Raw genomic sequence first — 21,378 nt, 5'->3', positions numbered from 1 at the left:
TACTTCTCTACAAGAGAGGAGAAATATGATCTCAGGGAAGAAGTACATTTGAAACACTTCTATGCTAGGACTACGTTATGCTAGCCATAGCATTTCAGTATGTGGAATCAAACTATGGAATGGATTGAGTAAGGAAATCAAACAATGCACAACGATGAGCCAATTCAAGAAACAATACAAGCAGTTGATGTTTGCTAAATACAAGGATGAAGAGTCTTGAACCAGTCATGATGTGCTATATATATCACTATATTGACTTACTATGGTACCCATTATGGCATTGGATGCTCATATCACCTCCTACTTCGGTACGACGTGGGGACTGATTATGGGAAGCACTCAATTGGAATCTGATGCATGTTCAAATGAAATAAAACCATTACCATAATATTAATTTCATACAATCGTAGTTCTTCATAATATTGTCATTAGTTATAATATTATAGCCTGTGTCCTGCCCGCACCAAAACACACAAACAACAAAAAACTCAACTGCTAACTGGTTACCTGGCAGTCAAGCTAGTTTGCTACTGAGCAAAGATCTATCGATCAACTCCCAAGGTCGCCCACTCAAATTATGATGTAATTTGATATACTGTAATTAGCAACAACATTTTTAACCAGTCAGTAGATGTTACACAATTTTGGACTGTGTCATATTTTGCCTGTAGCTTTTGCCGTGAGATATTGTGCAGTCACTCCGTATTGTTTTACCATTGACATAATTAATTACTCTTTTACAATTTTACCATTGAGGATTAAATCTGAAATTCCAAATCTGAATTGTTTTAAAATATTTTGTGTCAAAATGTCTTTGGTTAGTTACTTTGATATGTGTCATTAGCAGTGATAAATAGCTAATTGTGATCATCCTACATACAGTATCTTTTCTCCCAGTCTGACTGCGATACGTTCGTTGGAAGGGCTAGAACGTTTTTGTCCAGTAGTAATTATTAGGATGTAAGATAAACAAGGTACCAAACTGAACAGTAAAGTTTTAACCAATTTCATGTCTTATAGGAATATGCAGTGTGGGGATTGCAACGTACCTGCTCTTAGTAGCATAACACACATGATTATGTAAAATATTCAAATTATTTGCATATACTAATTTTGTTGTTTGTAAGTCACAATCCACCAACAACAGGATTATAAAATAACAAAATCCTCTCATGTAAATTGGGTGGTTGACTATTTAGCCAGCTTGTTACATCGTTAACACTTATTGAATGACCTATCATGGTAACCAAGCAAGTTTGATAAGATCTTCACAGGAGTATGCGCTGATAAAAGTGGATGGCAAAATGGATTTGGAGTGAGAGAGTGGCCCAAAATGAATGGGAAACAAATATGCACTCAACCAAAGTGGGAGGCAATTTCACTAGAAGAAATGGCCTGAAAGTCAAAAGGTCAAACCACTCTCGGAAAAACGAATAAATGCTCTGGAATACCCCTTCTGTTCATCCCAAAACAAAACCTTCACTAGGTTTGCTGTCTACCAAGATGAAGTTCTTAATGTGCTAGGTCAAAGCCCATACGTTTGACAAAGACCCAATTGCAGCACAAATGAATCCTTCAGCCGACGAAAGATCGAAATCTCTGACCAGTTCATCCAAACTGTGGTCAAGAGCATGAACGAAACATCAGAGAAGCCAAACTCGCTCTTGAGAAACTTACAAGGTTCAAAAAACGCTCAACACCTCCAACGTTGAAGGTTGAAGAATACCAGGAATGGAACAAATTCATTCAAAGAGAAATCAGCAGGATCTTGGTGCATCAACCGTACATTCTCAGTCCTCTCGATTGGATCAACCGACGTGACCCCGGTCCAAATAGGAAAACAATCTTAAAGGAAATGGAGTTTCTCCTTATGGTGACCCACTGATGCATAGATGCCAAGCCATACACAGCATCCGCGTCAAATCAATTCTACCAGGACAAGTGAGCTAATTTCCAGTTTGAAGGTTGGAAAACCTATGCGACATAACTGGCATGCATTATACAAGCTGGGTGGATGTACACAGCAAATAATTGGTCAATTTAGAGAAGGTATTACATTGTAACGATTATGCAAGTGTCATTTTCACAACTATTCAAATCATTGCAACTGTAAAAGACCAGCGAGACCACTGATATGTATAACTATTATTGCTTCTAAGACACAACTGTGGTTAGTCTGAGTAGATATTTGATGCAATTCCTCTTTGAGTCAACAGATATTAACCTAACCCGGACAGTGCAGGTTAATTACGAATTGTTTTGTTCATATGTATGTCACCTGTATCAGATTGAACAGTGTGAACAGTATAATTCCGATTCAAATGCAACTACGGTCTCGTTCTCGTGTTGATAAAAATGTGATATGTATCCGAACAGATCACATACGTACGTACATCGTATGAAGCCAGGCATGTTTGCTGTGAGAGACTTGGGTAAAGGTACTCACCAATGTAGGCAAAACTTTTGATCTTCATCAGAAAGTTATTCTAAAAAGTTATTCAAATCAGTGGCTGCGACACCCAGCCACTCGCTTCTCAGAACAGATGCCACAGCAAGTTCTCTGTGATGAACTGCCATAACCAAAATTCTTAGCTTCTTTTTTCTTAATCTCCGACATGGAATCATTTGGTTCCGAAAATATCCACTCCCGTTACCCCAAATGCTTTGGATTTGGGGACAAAATGGGGACGAGGGGCCAAAATGGAGCAATGTTTAGTTCCATAACAACACAGCAATGGGTGTGACGTCATGTTATGCACATGAGAATCACTTCCTGGATGCATCACGTTCACATTTACAAGTCACATTTTGATCATGTGAATGGCCACATAAAAAAATCGTATATAACAAAAAATCGGACTTGGTCATCATACCTGCAGTGTGACTGTAGTCTAAAAAGCAATCTAACAACCTAGCGTACTACTTACTATCTAGAACGAAATAGACCAGCTAGCCTACCTAGCTACAGTATCTGTACAACAAGCTGACGTGCTCCCGAGCCAACATCTATTTAGCTAGCTCTATTTAGCAACTGTTTTCACAAGTTCACACATTTGGTAAACTTCCAACATAACATAACTTGGGCATAAATTTAACCTATGTTGTTCTTTTTATGTTATTTTAATATACCCCATTAGCTTAAATCTAGGGTTTTTGAAACCACACCCATTCTAGGTCTTATTTTATTATTGTTAACTTTCCAAGAAGCTGCCACACTCACGGTGGGTCACACTGGACTTAAAAATGGACTATCACTTTGTGAGAAAAGTAGATTTAAGTCCTCTTTATAGTATTCCTTAGGTTTAACATAATCAGTCTTCAGCTTAAACTTTCATTTCAGTAATGCATGCATGCAGAAGCAGTCCCATGCATGATGTGACGTCATCGGACCTGAATCACCTTGAGGCTAAGTCCCTATAAAGTGAAGTGTGGCAACGGCGAAGGTACTGTGAGTCATGGCGAGCCTGCGGGCAAACACACTGCCTGTCCCAATTTTTGTTTGTTTGTTTTATTCATCCCATCCTTGCTCAAACGGCTGAGGAAAAATACATCTCACTCTCCATCCCATCCATTCGTCAAACAGAGTATGGATCAAGGGGTTTGACTGCCTGGAATAGAGCATGTTTAGACACCCATAGCCAATAAGAAACCAGGACTGAACTGGGTTTACAGCAGAGGACTTAATTCAAACCTGAAATAAACTTTATAATGTTAACATATTTTTTCCCAAGGCATTTTCAATGTTAGATCAATTTGCTTATCTTAAATCAGCGGTACCCAAAGTCTGTCGTTGGATTTTGATACAACAAAACACGTCAGGTGACAAGTCTCTCGGTTTTGTTAAGCCTGCAAAAGAAGACGTAGTACTGTTGTGTGGAGATATGAGGGGCTCCTTAAGACTGCCTAACATGGATATGAAACTGATTAACCTTGAGGCCAGGGGGTCAGTGGTTCAGTATTTGCCATTAAGGATTAAGAATTGGGGGGTAGTGGTCATGGGTTAGCTTTTTTCTGCAGAGGGATAAGGTTAGAGTTAGGGATTAACTTTTTGCAGATAACTTCTTTAGTTTGTTGATATCCCTGAAGAAAGTGAATGATACCAATAATAAGCCATAGCCACATGATGCAGGTGCACAACTGGAGTGCATGCATTTCATCATGCAGCTTCCATTGTACTCACGTTGTAATCCTTTAAAAAAAAAATAAACACACAATGCAGTTACCCGGCTGGTAATTAAGGCGTCCAACTGTGAAATGTGCTTCTCGTGTAAGGAAGTCGTCACAATGAACAGTGACAAGCCGTTGTGTTCGTGCTGTGTTTGATCAGCATCTTGGAGGCCATCGGCTGACCCCGAATACGCCGCTTGTGATTTCGTAATCATGTTGTTTCACCAAACATAAATTTAAAAAAATAATAATAAATTCGTAAACAGAATTGACATTTTGCTTTACAATTAGTTGAAAATGGACACATCTTAAAAAAAAGTGAATGGATTATTTAACAGGACACACTACTCTGCATGGCTTGTCGATGTGGCTGTTAGCCTGCTTTGTGTTGGCCGCCGTCGTTGCCAAGAGTATCCTTGTGACAGCTGGCACACCTGATCTGTCTGAGTGGATTAGTTCAATCTATGGGCAATGTGCTTAAAGCTAACCCTGGGCCACGGCGCCCCGCAATGGTAGCTCGCGTGAAAAAAAGCCTTGTGAGAGCAGCGAGAGAGATGTTGATTTCACCATGAGTCCTTTAATATCCCAATGGGTCCTGTGCTTTGTTCCCTGAATTGTTCCTTGATGGCTGGATGATGAGTTGTTGACCATCAAAGCACCACCTGCACTTTTTTCGCCGGTTAGCATCACAAGAAGGTGACAAGGTCTGTCGGCAATAATAGAAATTATGATAATAGAACAGTTTGATAACACAATCACGCTTTCATGTGAATGTTATGTCCTCAGCTGATCTATTTAAAGCACTAGTTTTTCATGTGAAATTAGCGTATATTATAAGGTTTAGGGAGTAAAAAATAGGCATTTATGGCTTTTTATGTGTGCATTCATAGCATTGATTCTCGACCCGTGAGAAAAGTGTGTCACAGACCTGTTTTCAGTGGGTTGCAGCAAAAAGAAGGAAATTACCCGGTGTCCATGAATGCACCTCTTTTCTGTGCTATTCGCCATGGGGTGTGCATGCTATATTTCTGCGGGGCTTTCTCCAGCTTGTGTGGGAGGCAAAGGACTTAATGTGCCGTCCATCCAACCATCCGACACACAGCTGCAGATATCTGCTGGAGAAAAGCAGGCCATAGAGAGGAAAGTGTCTCGCCCCTGCAGCTCACATTGTGTTCCAAACAGCCCCTTTTAATAAAAGATATTTGAGTTGGAAAAACTGCAATTTGATCCTGGCTTGTCATTGAGAGGTGGCAGCGGGTCCCACAGCAAACCACTTGAGAACCACTCATCTAATGTTCTCTTCATATTCGATACTGATTAAATTATGTTGCAATTTTGACTTTATTTTATCAAGTAGATTGTAGTAACTAGTAGGTGGCCCATTTGAGTGGTGTTGTGTGTCGGACACAACAGCGTTTGATCCGGGTGAAGAATACACAGACAGCCAGGCAAAAGTGATCGATCAACAGCCTAATTGGCCCCTGTAGAAAAAGATTGCTCACACTGAAGAAGAAATCTCATGCAGGTCTAAATGGGTGCAATCAGGCAGCCCGGCTGGACTCAGAGATTGGTATTTTGATGTTGTTTGCTGCCAGAAAGAGAAACATGCACTTGTCTGCCGTTTGTTCTCAGTGGCATTTTGAAAATATGCTAATCCCTCGTTTAATTGATCCCAAACCAAACCAGAGAATTTCCGTAATGTAGCATTCCTTATTTATACATGGAGTATTCCTACAGTTGTGGCATTGAAAATCAGTTTACAACCTCCTTAAACATGGTTATTAATGTTATTAAAGTCCCCTACACGGTAAATAACACAGCTTTAGTCACCATTACATCTGTATTACCCAATATAGTAGGCATAATAACAAAACATTTAAGACATAAATAAAACTTGTATATGTCGCAGTAAATGTGTTCCATTCATCCATCCATTTTCCTCCGGTCCGGGTCGCGGGGGCAGCAGTCTCAGTAGGGAAGCCCACAATTCCCGGTTCCTGGCCACCAAGGTGTTCCCAGGCCAGCTGTGAGACATAATCCCTCCAGCGTGTCCTAGGTCTGCCCCGGGGCCTTTTCCCCGCTGGGCATGCCCGGAACACCTCACCAGGGAGGCATCCGGACTAGATGCCCGAGCCACCTCAACTGACTCCTCTCCATGTGAAGGAGAATCGGCTCTACTCTGAGCCCCTCCCGGATGACTGAGCCCCTCACCCTATGTCTTAGGGTGAGTCCAGCTACCCTACGGAGGAAACTCATTTCAGCCCCCTGTATCCGCCATCTCATTCTTTCATGACCCAAACCTCATGACCATAGGTGAGGGTGGGAACATAGATCGACCGATAAATTGAGAGCTTTGCCTTCCGGCTCAGCTCTCTTTTCACCACGACGGTCCGGTACAGCGACCGCATTACTGCCAAGGCTGCGCCGATCTGTCTGTCGACCTCACGCTCCCATCTTCCCTCACTTGTGAACAAGACCCAGAGATACTTGAACTCCTCCACCTGGGGCAGGACCTCATTCCCAACCCAGAGGGAGCACTCCATCGTTTTCCGACTGAGAACCATGGCGTCTGATTTGGAGGTACTGAGTCTCATACCAGACGCTTCACACTCAGATGCAAACCGTCCCAGTAAACGCTGAAGGTCACAGCCCGAAGAGGCCATAAGCACCACATCATCTGCAAATAGCAGAGATGAGATTCTAAGGCCCCCTTATAAGTCATTCAGACTCAATATCCCGGTCCTCCCCCGGGATGCAGGTGAAGCTCTGCCGGAGGGGAATGTTGAAGACTCGACGAACGGGAGACTCTGCCAGACGTTCCCAGCACACCCTAACTACTCGTTTGGGTCTTCCAGGTCTGTCCAGCATCCTCCCTCACCATCTAATCCAACTCATCACCAGGTTGGGATCAGTTGACAGCTCAGCCCCTCTCTTCACCCGTGTGTCCAGAACATGCGGACGCAGGTCTGATGATACGACTACAAAGTCGATCATAGACCTGCGGCCCAGGGTGTCCTGGTGCCAAGTGCACTTATGGACATCCCTATGTTCGAACATGGTGTTAGTTATGGCCAAACTGTGGTTCGCACAGAAGTCCAGTAACATCTCACCGCATGGGTTCAGATCAGGGAGGCCGTTCCTCCCAATCACACCCCTCCATGTCACACTGTCATTGCCCACATGGCCGTTGAAGTCTCCCAGTAAAACGACGGCGTCACCAGCTGTTGGACTCTGAGCCCTGTTGGACAGCTGAGCCCTGTTGGACTCAGCTGGCCGGGTACGCCGAGCTGCCGGGTCCTCAGATTCTTTCCCCACCAGAGAAGTGACATTCCATGTCCCAAGAACCAGATTTGGCCGCCAAAGACCAGGTCGGGGAGTTTTGTGTGAAGTCACACAAGAAAATGTCCGCCTTTGGAAGGATCAGAGCGGTCACAGAGGCTGATGTCGCTGTGTGTCAAGGGAACATTTGTCGTTTTCAAATGCATCCACTTTGAGATTTCTTTAATGTTTGTTGTTTCAAGCTTCAAATTCGGTTGTTATGTTAAACAATCCCTTCTGTGTCCATTGTGTGCAGTGGGGAAGTTTTGTTGTTTCGTCACTGTGGATTAAAGTCAAAGGAAAGCACATCCAGAAATTGTCACTGAAGACGTTGGCATTCCCTTCCAATGACTTATGTTCGACTGAATGTTCAGTATCGGATGGTAAAAACATGCTGCACCTGTCCGTCATGCACATCAACACACGCTTTCTTGGTTTTCTTGGTTTTATTATGCATCAAGCTCGATGAACAAACCAAAAAGCTGACCACTAAATTCGAATGCACTTGCTCTACTACCACGCCCCACCACCCCTCCCCCCGCCACACTTGATGACACCCCCTCCATTGTCCTCCACTTGGCCTCGAGATGTAGCCGCCGCTGTGGGCCACTTAAATAATGCACAAGGTTTGAATTTTGTTTTTAAATTTTAATTGTGGTCTGGGTCTGGAAATGCGCATTTGGGACCACCTATGGAGCCATGGGCCGATAAGTGCCTCTTAACCCCCCCCTTTATTAGGTGAAGGGGGGCTGCTGAGATAGTGTTTGGGCAGAGTCGAAAACAAAGAAGTTCCGGAAAAGGGAGCGCAATTATCATGGTCCCGAGAGAGTCCTGGACTGCCGTATTGATCCCAGGCTGAGAGCAGCACCCACTAACAAAAAGTTCTGCTATCAAATGCAATTAAGGCACATTTAGGAGGCAGGGGGCCGGGTGCTGCAGTCATCTGCTGTTGTAATCCATAAATCATGAGACTGGCTCCATGGCTTGGTTTGAATAAGAGGCGGCCATCTTTGCGACAAAGGCCTGTCTTCATAAAGGACTTATTGCCCCTTTCACACTGTAAAATACATGTTTGCACATTTACAGCACACAATGTTGTGGACAAAGATGTATTCTGGCTTTGGAGGCAGGATGGGAGCTGTAACACATGTAAAGAAACAACCCTTTGACACTGCCTGTCACTGTTCCGTTAAAATGACACCCGCACAAACCGATGTCAATAAAGTTGCGCCGATTACGATTGCTGCTAAATGATGTCAACACGAAATGCGGTAGACAAAGACAACTTGGCAATTTCCTGGCTTTGGGGGTAGTATGAGAGCTGAAACAGAGTCTGGACACCCCTGGTGTGTAAAGGTCACTCCTAGCTGCTATTTTCCAAACATTAATTTCCGAAGACTTGTTTTAAAACGGTTGCGGATGTTTTGCTTCAAAGTGCAACTGGCAGGTAAACAAACCCAAAAAGACACAGTAGCTTATTTTACATAGCCTGGAAAAGCTAGCCTTTTCCCCACCTTTTTTCCCCTGTGATGCTGCTCCGTTTAAATGACTGCCATTTTGCCAAGCTGCCATTTTGTGTCTTTTCTGTGTAAATGGCACGGGTAAGAAATGGGTAGCATCAGAGCTGTAACAGCGGCGGGAAAGACACTGCCTGTCACAGCTGACACATGTCTGTTTTCCCCCCCGTTTGGTACAAGCATCGGACCAGGCAATTTAACGGCTTCAGAGGAGGGACACAGTCTGTATGGAAGAGTAGAGTAGAAAATTTGGACAAAGCTTCGGCATTTCACACAATAAAGGCAAATTTCTCTGGTGTTGGATGCAAAAGCGGTATTTTACACATCAGATGCTTGTGCTGACGTAGTGATTGTGTCGTGTCGTGTGGCTGTATGAAAGGGCCCACAGTGGTTAGCATGATGGCCACACAGTCAGACCTGGGTTTGAATCTTCGCCTCGGCCATCTCTGTGTGGAGTTTGCATGTTCTCCCCGTGCATGCGTGGTTTTTCTCCGGGTACTCCGGTTTCCTCCCACATTCCAAAAACATGCTAGGTTAATTGGCCACTCCAAATTGTCCATAGGTATGAATGTGAGTGTGAATGGTTGTTTGTCTATATAAGCCCTGTGATTGGCTGGCCACCAGTCCAGGGTGTACCCCGCCTCTCACCCCAAGACAGTTGGGATAGGCTCCAGCACAGTGGTTGGCAAACTTTTTGCAGTCACGTACCCCTTCAGACATTTGACCTGAAACCATGTACCCCCTATTCCTGCACACCTAAAAACCGGAAACCTTATTATGTTAATTAAGATGAAATATTGAAGATAATTCCTAGGTTCATTCATTTTATAGTAATTCCGGGTGAAAATGCATGGTGACATTTGGATAGAGTTTGACATGAGTGCTGATAAATGGAGTTATCATCCTACATATCTTTAATTCCACTCTGAGGTTGGCATCCTTCCCTTTCAATCCATTTTATTTCAATGGACTTCATTTGAGCTTCACTTTTTTGTCCACTTAGGATGGCTATGGTCTGCATATTCATTTCATAGCAAATTGAAGGGGAAAGTAGACCAATCATGATAAAGGAATATCTGTCCAAAGGTTTAACATTCATGTCTGTTAGAAGTAGAACATTTTGTAACATCGTCTTATTGTTGTATGAACAACATTTGTAAATATCACCTAATTTGGGTTTGCTGTGATTTACAATTGCAGCACTGACAGCAGTTTGCTAGTTTTCATCCTGCTTGTTGAGTATGAAGTGTCTATTATCTGACTGGAATCTTTCCATGGTGTCCCAACTGTAAAAGAACCACTACCCCCTTCTTAATAGTATCTAAAATACAAAAATCATACAACCAACAATAAAGCCTCATTTTGGGGTGAATCTCCACCCACAGTGGCAGGTTTTCACGCTGAGTGTCGCGTGGAGACGAATTGGAACGCCAATATAAATGAAATCTTCAAGATGAAACACTCTTAATGCACAACGTAATCATCCAGACTTATTTGTTGATTTGATGCACACACAGCAAGGAACAACTTGCCGCTGTCTCCTTCCTGTTGCTGTCTCTGCTACTGTCACCTTGAACTTTGAGGCGTTCAGGCGCACTCGTAATTTTGAGTCATAAACTCAAATTGTTTTTTCATTTTTATTCACGTACCTCATACACCTGCGACCCTAGTGAGGATAAGCGGCATAGAAAACAGATGGATGGAAGGTTTTAGATTTCAATTACTCAACACAGCTTGCAGTTAAGTGGCACGCTGGCCCGAGATAATATCCCCTCCGAAGCGCTTTATGCTACACAATTAGAGATCAAAAATGAAACAAAAAACAAAAGCGAGTCACTTCATTTTTCATTTGGACCTGTTTCATTTTAGGTGCCAATGCACTAAATATGACTGCATTAGTAATGAGAAACATAACAATGATGCGATTTACATAATATAATCATGCTTGCTGCTAATGGAGCCACCAGTGTTGCTCTGACTGGCAGCCTGCTCACACTTTTACTGCCAAAGCTGAGGAGATCACATTTGGATGGACTTTCGTGTGTGTGTGTGTGTGTGTGCATGGTTCTTTTGTTTACATAGAAGTTTTTTTGCATAAATGAACATATATTTTGTATACGCTATTCTTCTTTTTTTTTTTTTACCGGTTCTTGGGACCACATTGCTATCAAGAAGTCAATTATCACACAATTTAAAAGGTTTTCAAAATGTAAAAATGAAAATGAAAATTTGATAAAGCTTGCTTAAACACAAAAAGTGGCCAAAAAGCTGCATATGCTGTTTTCCACACAAAGTACGATAGCTATAAAAGCACAACTTGAGGTGAGAATGTGTGCACCGCTACACCACCTTTGCAGCTGGCATATGCCATTTTAGGAGACATGGAAGCAGTGGAAGCCAATCAGGATTTATCCATCATTGCATGATAACATCAAGCCATCATTCATTTGTTTTTACATTTTGCCAATCATTCACAATCCTTATCTGAAACATGAACACATATTTTAACACGATGCGTCGCTCAATGCTCGTCTCAGCATCACTCGGAGGCAGAAGAGTGGATACCGATTATTATACCTATTTCACTCAATAAAAGCCTCAACAAGATGCTTGTTTGCCGTCAGCATTCTTGTGCTGGAAGACACAGCCATCCCAAGGAGATCAGAAATTGTACGTGTTGTCGCTGCTGTTGTTGATGGAACTAGCATAAGTATGTGTGTATGTGTTTTAAATCATCAAAACTATGCAACAAGGTTGTTTTTAAAGGGCTTCATCGTCGAAATAGGTGTGTCCCAATGACAGACACAGACCTGATATATTCTTAGTGCTCTGTTTGTCACTTTCTTTTTATTTAGTACTTTCTTTTTCTTTTATTTTTAGATCTTTTTTCTATCAGAATAGAATATATGTCATCAATAGCAACATTTATTTACCATGGCCTGTATTAGTGTGGATAGCGTCAGGGCCGTGTGTGTAAACTAACTTTCCTTTTCCACAAATAATGCGCTTTTCTTTTGTTATGCTTTGAAATAAAACACAACCAGCTTCTCATCAAATAATCATAATATAGCTCATATTTTGATCATTAGGTCAAATATTTCAAAAATATCCGTCTGGAAATACAGCAATTAACTTTCGACATAACTTCATCCCCGTTTTGAGTCATTGTGTCCACCTTTAAATGAAACACATTTTGCAAAGCCGCCAAAAATGGAAACGTGTGCCTTGATATCCAGCCGCTTCTTTTTATTCTATTCCGCCATTCCGCTCACGCTGTTGAGAGCGTGCTCGCTTATTTTCCTCCTGTTATGCCACTGCTGTGCCCTCCAAATATGTTTTTACAGGCCTCCAGCTCTACAACCAAATGTCCACCTCCGTTTTGGTGAAGTTATGTTGCGGCATCGTTGGTTGTATATTTTGGCGAAATATATTTGGCTTAATTTCATGTCAAAGTGAAAGTTATGCTTGAAATGCATCTTGTCACGAAAAGCCGTTTCTGTTGTTGTTGTCGTTGTGATGTTTTGCTGAAACATACCTATGTTCTACTGTTGATTACTAAAGAACAGAAAACGGTGTCTAATCTAGTCTAATCGTTCTTTTGGTATATGTCTTGTTTAAATAGGCAAGGCACACAGTATTCTGTTTTCAATTGGGGGGTTCAATTGATGATAATGACTCTGACGACTCAAACAATAAGATACATTACTGGTACATTTACCCAGATCCTCACCAAAAATAAAATTTTTAATTTTTCCTTGACCCAAGTGCCACCCTTGGACAAAGTTATTTTTCCGTAATCCTGCTGAGTGTAAGCTGTTCTACTGTGTTGGGAAAAGGGTTATGAAAACAACAAAGCTAGTGGTGACCTAGGACTTTCCACGAAGACCAATAAATCTCTTCACACGGACCCCGTCCCAGCCGTCAAACTTAAACCTCAAATCATTTGTGTAGCAAACTTAGGAGTTAAGCTAAACGCCGCACAGGGAATCACAACTGACCTACATGTTTATTAAATTTTGTCCTTGGAAGTCCCTTCATCTGCAATGCAAACTAAAAGCATTGTTGTAAGTAAGCAGCTTATGCAGGAAATAAATGGTGGGGACGGGAAAGGGGGGCGGAATCACACAGTCTTTTGCAGTAAGTCTTTAAACAGAGCAGAGCGAAGCTGTCATATGGGGGATCGGTTTTGCAGTATTTTTTGCAGTAGTTCCTTCATTCTGAACTATTATATATTTTATGGGTTTTCAAAGCAAACCTACAGCAACTAATTAGGTTTTCCATGTTTTGCCCCCAGCAGACCCCCCAGTGGATACGCCCAGGAAGCCCGGCACTTAACAGGTCGATTGTGACCTACTGTACGGTACTTCTGCTGCACTGTTGTTTTGTTTGCTGTTTTTTACAGAAACACACAACCAATCCATCAGACTTTTAATAGTCCGAGGGACCACGTCTCCCAACTTTGACATCATCATCACCCCCTTTTCCCATAACAGCCCCATTCTCTCTGGAAACGGCAAACAATCCCATCGTTTCCAAATGGAAGCATACACCTTAAAGCGGGGCTTATTCATCTTCTGTCAAATGCAGATGCTCTGCATTTTTGGGGCGGGTGGGTCCACCACAACTGGCAAGACTCGAATCCCCCCAGATGACGTGAAAGACGATAACCCAAATATGGAACACAAAAAAAACACCATCAAAGAGTTGCTAATACGGTGATGGCAAACAAACGCAAACATGTGCTTTGTTGTTGCCGTCTTTATTTGGATACTGCGCCCCTGAGCAAGGCACTTTCCAGCAGCACAGCAGGGGACATACTAAGGGCAAAAACAGCCTTTCAGGAAGTTGTGCGAGTGTGAAATACGTTTTGGCGACATTATCGCTGTCCAGTGATAACTGTTTTCATTCAAATCCTGCCATGAAACACCATTAAAAATATTGGATGTCATTTTTTTCATAATATTGCAGCATATTTGCGATCCTGAAAAGCACTCAAATGTATAATTATAACAGTATGCTTGCCCAGAATGTCGTTCCATATGATGAGAATAACTGACAGTATGAACCCCAATTGAGGCTGAGGTCTAGCGGCCAGTAGAGATACGTGTTATAAATACTTTATTAACAAGCATAATTTCATTTGTTGTTCATCTAAACACTGACAGCATAGCATAAACCACAAGTTACCCACCACCACCCCGAGATCCCCCATTTTGACCTTTGACACGGATATACAGGGGTGTGTTTTGCAGGACATTTCCACCAGTCAACGGAGATATTTTTTTTTCTCACGCTAAGCTCCGACTTCTAAACAGAAGTTGTTAACAGATTGAAATCTGCATATTTCATCATACATTGATCATTGTACCATTTAATCCACCCATTTTCACCTTTGAAGGGGATATACATATACACAGTCCAGATCAAGCTTTTAAGACCATTTGTAAAATTGCAAGAATTTACAGAATCCGAATCAGAAAAGGGTTTATTGCCAGGTATGATCAAACACATACTAGGAATTTGTTTTGGTGAAGTAAGTGCAGACACATCTATTAAAAAAGAATGAAAAATACAAAATATACAGAATAACAGTATAAATACATGTACACAGTCTGTTTTTTGTTTGTTATTTCGGAAGTGCAGTCTAATTGTATTTCCTAAAAGTCCAAACTGGGCGTTAATGTAACGCATATAGTGAAAGTGTCAAAGTGCACTGTGCACAATAATGCACTGCAAAAAGCTCCAAAATGCAAGAAATAGAAGTGAGACAAACTAAGCAATTTATTGCAAACAAACCTTTAAAGTCTCACGGTATAAGAGTGGTATAAGAATAGCTGGATGGACAAACCTTAAAGTGAAATAGGTTACTCATCAGCTAAAAAAAAAAACAGAACCCACCCAAAAATATTCTTAGTGCATTAAAATCGATTGCACATGCATTTTTTTCAACTAGTCTTACAAGTTTGATCAGGAGTGTCGTGTAAGCCAATGGACAATCATTCATTCATTCATTCATTCATTCATTCATTCATTCATTTTCTACTGCTTATCCTCACAAGGGTTGCGGGGGGTGCTGGAGCCTATCCCAGCTGTCTTCGGGCGAGAGGCGGGGTACACCCTGGACTGGTGGCCAGCCAATCACAGGGCACATATAGACAAACAACCATTCACACTCACATTCATACCTATGGACAATTTGGAGTCGCTAATTAAGCTAGCATGTTTTTGGAATGTGGGAGGAAACCGGAGTACCCGGAGAAAACCCACGCATGCACGGGGAGGACATGCAAACTGGCCGAGGGTGCAATTGAACTCGGGTCTCCTCGCTGTGAGGCCTGCGTGCTAACCACTCATACGCCGTGCAGCCGCATACTTGGACTTACTTGTTAAAAATTGTCTCCAAAATCTATTTTCATTGGTTGAAACCAAAACCCCACAGAGAATGATGGTTATGTGAAAGTGTGGAAAGTGGAGATTACACGCAAAGTGATGATACACGTACATTGGGAACGATACATTTTAGTTGCTTAGTATTGCCAATAAAATAAAATACATTTCCAAGGATGATCCTCTCATTCATGATTCTATGTTTTAGAAATGAATGACCAATGTTTCATCCCTTTACATAATAGTAGTTAAATCACATATTTATGGACATTAAATAGAGCAGCAAAGTGACATAATCCCATTATTAATTGCATGGACTGAAACTTCAACTGCAAGAAACCAGAGAAAATGTGGACTATCCATCCCTTCATCCATGATTGATACATATATTTAGAGTCCATGTTAAGGAGAAGAATCCAATGCCTAAATGCTGAGAGCAATCAATGGCGGAGGAGATGAGGAGCGATAATGACTCGCCGACAAGATGAGGTTAACCCCCGAGGCCCTAGCTCGGGCCATAAAATAAAAATAAAGGGCCTGTGTGCAAAAAAAAATCCCAAAGTCATTAGGCCGTGATTGTTCAGAGCGCATCTCGTTGGTAATGGTCATTAAAGCACCGGGTCACGGAATCATCCCAATGTCATTTTTATCAGACTTAACATGTGATCAAGGAATGTTGCTATACTGTTTATACAAACGTGTTTCTTGGCTATTTGTCCGACATATGTTTATGCCAATAAAATATCTTCCATACTGTATGACTTTACTCCAAAAATGTTAGTCACTGCCCCACCCCAAGTTTTTGGACCTCTTTTGTAAAACATTTCAATGTTTAATGGCCGATGCTGCTGTTGTCTGTTTGATTTACCGCAGGTCTGTTGCTTGGGTTGACGTATCTGCGAGGCTGTAATGTGATCCAAGAGTAAGAAAACAAACACCAGTCCAGCATCCGTGCCCAACAGCTAAGTAACCCGATTCAACCGGAGATCATTTCTTTGAATTGTGACTTGAACTGCCTTGCTCATTTATTTCACTAAAAGGTGAAAAATATAAAAGTGGCATCTACATTGTTAGATGCTACTTGTGTAAAAACCTTTGGCCAGACTCAGATGAACATTAATTAGGCCCCGAAAAGTGTTTTGACAAAAATGACAATACAGTGTCCAGTTACTGCCAAAAAAAATCCTGACATACAGTCGCCCTTCAACAAACTTCAACTAATCATTCATGTTCATCATGGTTAAATGAAGCCTATTCTTCATTTCAAAAATGCATATTAAGAATGCAAATTGTATGTTTTATTGCTTAAATTTAGCACTTTAAAGCATGACAATGGCTACAGGAAGTAAAATACAAATATAAGGCATTCAAATTGTCAATGTTGTATTCTACATGGGTCAGCAATTGTTCGGTGAGACAAGCACCAGTCCTGTTCCTTGAAACAATAACAATAATCAGGTACAGCAATATAACATCTTAGTAATCATAATAATAATGCTGTGGCCATAACCCACTGCCATGTTTATAAATCATTTGCAGTTAAAAACTGTCTTTAGTTCAGCTATGCTATTTTTGTTATGTTCTGGTTGTCAACAAAGTTAGCTTCAGGACTGTGACATCACTTCCTGTTGTAGCTAAAATTAATAAAAAAAAACAGACAGGGAAGCCATTAGCTCACAGGAATCTGGTCATCTGTTTGCTTCTGGTGTTCAGGACTAAAATATCAATGCCGTACGTAAATGTAATAAATAAATTAGTACATAATGTTTAAATTGTTATTTCATAAAAATGTTCAATAAGTTATGTTTCAAAAAAGACGCTAAAATCGCTCATGCTAAAATTGGACATGCTAATACAAGCTGCATTGGGTTTATGCATTGTCATGTTAGAGGGTGTATAGACAATTGATCGTGTGTATTTCTTTTGTATTGTTGACGGTTTTCACTCTATGTCATAATGATGAGTCCAGTAAAGTACCAGACTCTACAGCGATGACTCATGTCTTCATTGCGGATGGAATTTAGCTTAATGTTTGGTCTTCAGTTCCAACACTGAGCTGCGGACCCACGGCAAGCTGAAACTCACCTCTGAAAGCCCGATATCACTTCCTCCCCATCACCCATTCTACTCCCCTAGAGAACACATGTAGAGCAACACAGACCCGCACAAGGCTTGTTTATGTTGTTAAAGGGTGTATTTCCTCTGATTAGATATTGGCTATATTGGCTATTCCATTTCTAAATAAGTAAGGGTGTCACATGATCTCACAAGATAAAGATTTCTCATTCAGAAAAAAGACAAACAAAAGAACAAAAATAAACGAATGAATTCATCACACAATAAATGAGACTGACTTCAATAATGAAAGTGTTTGTCTTATTTTCCTTGTCGCTTGTCCCCAAACAGGTGGGTGGGGGGTGGGGGTGGGTGTTGTTCACTGTGCATTGGTTCAAACACCTTGGCACATCATTGTTCTTCCAAAGAACAACGGCATGAACAGAGTGAGCCCTTTTGTCAGTCATACAATCTCCTTGTCTGCGTGTACACACAGAGTGCAAGACAGTTTCATGTAGTAGAAGTGAAATATGGTGTCATATATTTTTTCATTGTACTTTTCTTTTAAAACCTCACCTGGTGTCGCTCTCGTAGATCTCTACCCAATCTCGTGTATCGGGACCCCCATACAAATAAGAAATTCTACTAGACAGAAATTCGAAGTCGATGTGGAACCAATTAACCGGGATGAACAAGGGATTACAGATATTGCATTTGCAGGCATGGAATTTGATCAAGGAGATCTGGAGACTGATGCAGAGTATGAAGTTAGGAAAAGATGCAATAAATAGTGTCCAGTTATTGGGGGAAAAAGATGATATATATATATATATATATATATATATATATATGTCCTAGAACGGGTAGAGCAGCTTGTTGCCGCCTGTTTCATCATATCCAACACAAACGTTGGATGCTTTGAGTCGATCCTATTTGTTTAATTCATTCAAATCCGGCTATTCATGGTCGGTGCAATGACCTCGGATGCCGTGCCCCCTCTGCGTCTCTGCAAAGTTCCAGTGTGCCACGCTCTCCACAATTCCAGCAGCAGCAGCAATCAGTGAAAAAACGTGAAAGACGTATCATTTTCCTCAACTCCTGACTTCACCACAGCAAGCAATCCTGTTAGCGGTCCCCGAAGCTCAGAGCGCAGCCCGGCAAGAGTAAGGATTTCACAGCTCTTTGATTACTCGGGGAAAATATCTCTGCAAAATCGATGGCGTTGAATGACCGGCTGGTGGCTCAGGTCCGTATCTATTACCATAACATCGGGTCTCTCGGTTTCACATCTGATGCTGGCTGCGGGCGCTGATAAAGTCCGCCGGTGGGTTTCACTTTCACGTCTTTTCATCCCACTCCATATTTACTCTGCTTGACACCTAATGGCCCAAGCAGCTGGATGCACATCCACACAGACACAGTACACACCGTGTACTGTATGTCCACTTCACTGTCTGTCACTTCTAGCAGCCAAAACCAAATCTTTTATTATGTTGTGTCATAAATCACAAATCAAAAACAATACTATATTGCTACATTGAGTCAATTATACAGCTTCAGTCAAGCATGCGACTGAATGAGATCAAAAATAATACGTCTAACAATGTTAGACTTATTTATCACTACAATTAGTGGGGGTGGGGGTATTTTTTGGTAGTTGATCAATGTTAGTATTACTTTGGATTATTAAAATGGAAATAATACTTAATAATTACAGTATGTATCTCTGCAATTATTCTAAAAATACATTTTAGTGGTTAAAAAAGCACAATATACTTAAATTACCAAAAACTTCTCTTTTAGGCAAACTTCTTTCTTTCTGTGAATGAATGAATGTGGCCACCTTAAAAAGTGTCTCTATTCTTGAGAGAACAATTTGTTTTTTCCACAGTGTAACCCCCCCCCCCTCCATATCATATATATATATATGAATATATATATATATATATATATATATATATATATGATAAATCTGACTCTGTGGTGCATAATTAAAGCAGCTCCTCTGGACAGGAAGAGCAACTTCTCACCGAGGTTGTCAGAGTGAAGTGACTTTTAAATAATACAGAAAGGCCTGGTGTGTTAAAAAGGTGACAGCTTCAGCTCCTCCATCTGATGCCTGGGATTTCTTCAAGCAAAAGTACACTAATGTTAGGACTAAACTGAGTTGTAATTGGCTTTTCAGTCGCACGAGCAGGCGCCCCTTGGTGGCCATATTGTCACATCTTGGCATGATGGCGTGGTGGTGCGACCACAGGATGCAAAGATAAGAGCCGAGCGCAGGTTAATGTTCATTTATTAATGACACCATGACGCCATTCAGTGGCAGGGATCCAACAAAGTAGAGTAACATTTACAATACTCCCACAAGCGAAGGAACACGTACGTACCTGAACTAAATAAAATCATAACCAACATTGGCAGCAGGTGTGAGAGAACAGACAGACAAAGCAAACAAAAGAGGAACAAAGGCAGAACATAAACCATACCGTCACACAGGCCAACTCACAGAGCATGATAAATATGGTAGTACTTCACCTCTGATGATGTGGGAGTAGATGCATGTATATGTTTTTATTCAATCCGAATGCTCAATCCCAAAGATGTAACGATATGTCTTGTACATTTTTGGGGTTTTTTTGCACAAGAGGCAAAAAAAGGTGATGATGCAAGTGCACACAATAGACCATGAGAAGAGATCATGTTCAGCGCAGTTTTAAACCATAAAAACGACCACAAGGTGGCAGAAATGCTCAGCATGCGTCTTTCCATGTATTCATGTTCTCCACAGCAAGCACACAAAGGAAAGCAAGGAGTTGTGGAAAAGCAGGGTGGGGTGTAGTGTACGGAAGGGAGATACGATACGAGATACAGTCATAAATTAGAAACATCGCTGTATAAGCGGGAAATGGTGGTATTCTGCTCTTTTTTTGTTATCCTCTTAATGAGCAAACTGTACGAACATTAAAAAAACGCCTCACCAGCCATGAACCTCAGTGTACATGACTGCAAACAGGCTGCTTCCACCAGCTTCTGTGTCCCATAGGAAGACATGCCCTACTTGTTTCTATTAAAACTTAATAAATCAATGAAGTAGGGTGTCACAGGAATCAATACATCCATGCCAATTCCTATGAATTTGCATCTCCTTTTCGAGGTGTTGTCAGTAACCAGGATACAGTATCAACTGTAACCGATGTGGGGAGTTGAGCGCATGAGCTGTGTGATGACTAAGCAGAAGTATTTTTGTCAAGTAGCTTGCAAATTCCCCAGTTCTCTTCTGGAACTATTTTCAGAGCGCCAGTCACTGGTTTCTCTTGAAAGTCAGCGCTGAAGAGGAAGGCCTGCTGTCTTTAAAATTGGCTCAACAAACACGGGGAAGCACATCAACGCGTCTTATCAATAGTCACGTCAGGTCGTCAGATAGCATTGCAATTAGAAATTCCTAAAAGTCCACATTCACGCTGTGTCTTCAAACCTAGAGAAACACCTAAAAGATAGGTACCCTGACTTCTTTCAACAATTCAAGGTGATAAAGTGTGTTCACCATCACTGGTGTCATGTTATACACCACCGGAATATACGGACGTTCTTTTGTTTGGGCCAGCTTTATGCAAACCTAATCCAGCCCTAAGCTGGTAGATACTAATAGCTACTAATAGTCATTCTCTCCCTTACGGGATGTTCCTGAACAGAGATGATAGCTAATAATGTCACCATTCCTTCATGATATATGCCATTATGGGATGCTATTTTACAGTCTCTGAGCTAATGTCATTCCAACTAAAACTTATTTGTTTACACTGTAAACCAGGGGCCTCAAAATCCCGGCCAGAGGCCATGTGCGGCCCGCTACGGCTCACCATGGTGCAATACACAAACACAACCACGGAAAAGGAAAAAGAACAGCAGTGGTGTTGAGCCTTTCAATATA

This window comes from Doryrhamphus excisus, linkage group LG21, assembly GCF_037039965.1.
Source record: "Doryrhamphus excisus strain RoL-2023G ecotype Guam linkage group LG21, RoL_Dexc_Guam_v1.1, whole genome shotgun sequence".
Lineage (NCBI taxonomy): Eukaryota > Metazoa > Chordata > Actinopteri > Syngnathiformes > Syngnathidae > Doryrhamphus > Doryrhamphus excisus.
Note: the sequence above shows the minus strand (reverse complement) of the source record.